This window comes from Aplysia californica, unplaced genomic scaffold (assembly GCF_000002075.1).
Source record: "Aplysia californica isolate F4 #8 unplaced genomic scaffold, AplCal3.0 scaffold00649, whole genome shotgun sequence".
In the NCBI taxonomy this organism is placed as follows: Eukaryota; Metazoa; Mollusca; class Gastropoda; order Aplysiida; family Aplysiidae; genus Aplysia; species Aplysia californica.
In genome coordinates, this window is record NW_004797919.1 from 135,117 (window position 1) to 136,150 (window position 1,034).

The window sequence follows — 1,034 nt, forward strand, 5'->3', positions numbered from 1 at the left end:
ATATATATTATTGTCTCTCTCTGCATCACAACCTTGTTTTATGTATCAATCACATTTCTCATCATCAGTCAGAGAACTCTGGCTCTCCTAGTTATGTCACAATTGTACAAAGAAGATAGTCCTGTTTATTTTTGGATAATGAATGTATCTTGTTGTGCTCTTGTTATGGGTTGGGTTATTTGTTAGGGTTTTTTTTCTTCTTTTCTCTCTCTTTTCTTGTGGTGGCGGGGAGGGCAGGATTTCCTTGTTGCAGCAACAACCTCAGCAGAGTGACCGGAAAAAATATTGGACATTTTGTTTGAAGGTGGAGGCTTGCTTTGATATGCCAGCTTGTCCATGAAGGTTGAGTGGGACAAACGTTGGCTGTGTAAAGAAATATTCTTGAGAGGCATGAAGGTTGTCCATGGGGACGAACTAGTGATGTTTTTATGCCTGCAAATTAAGTTTTATCAGATTTTTTATTTGTCTCAAGTTCCCATTGTTTCGCTGAGAACAGTAGATATGATGGAGACAATAGTTATTGAGATTTAATTGAATTTTAATCAAGCCCCAAATTTCTTTCTTCTCTTTTCTTTAAAAAAAAAAAAGACAGCGTTCAGACAAGAAGGTTCTGGTTGTTACCACCTCAAAGTTATCCACTGTCATTTTTATGTTGTCTAAAGGATAGAGTGACACAGTGAATAAAGCAGTAGATCTGACACTGCTTCTCAGTTTTATGTATAAGTTTTATTAATTGAGGTGTTTGTTTTTGTAAAAGATCTTTTTTTTGTGGACTTTTTGATGTGTTTCCGGAGTTTCCTCTTCCACCTGTTGTGTTTTTTCACCGGGCGATCCCGTGAGGCGGTTGATGTTCAGGCAGTCAGGCTGCTACTGTCGGCGCCAGTGACTTCTCTTTTAGCATCTTTCATCGTCATGTGTGTTTGCTTGTGGGAGTGGTGTGTATGTAGTGGTGGTGGTGGGCATGAGAATTGTTAACTTCTCTTAAAGTCGGCCCCCTCTCTCCGTGCTTCTTTACTGTGACTGGCGTGACATGG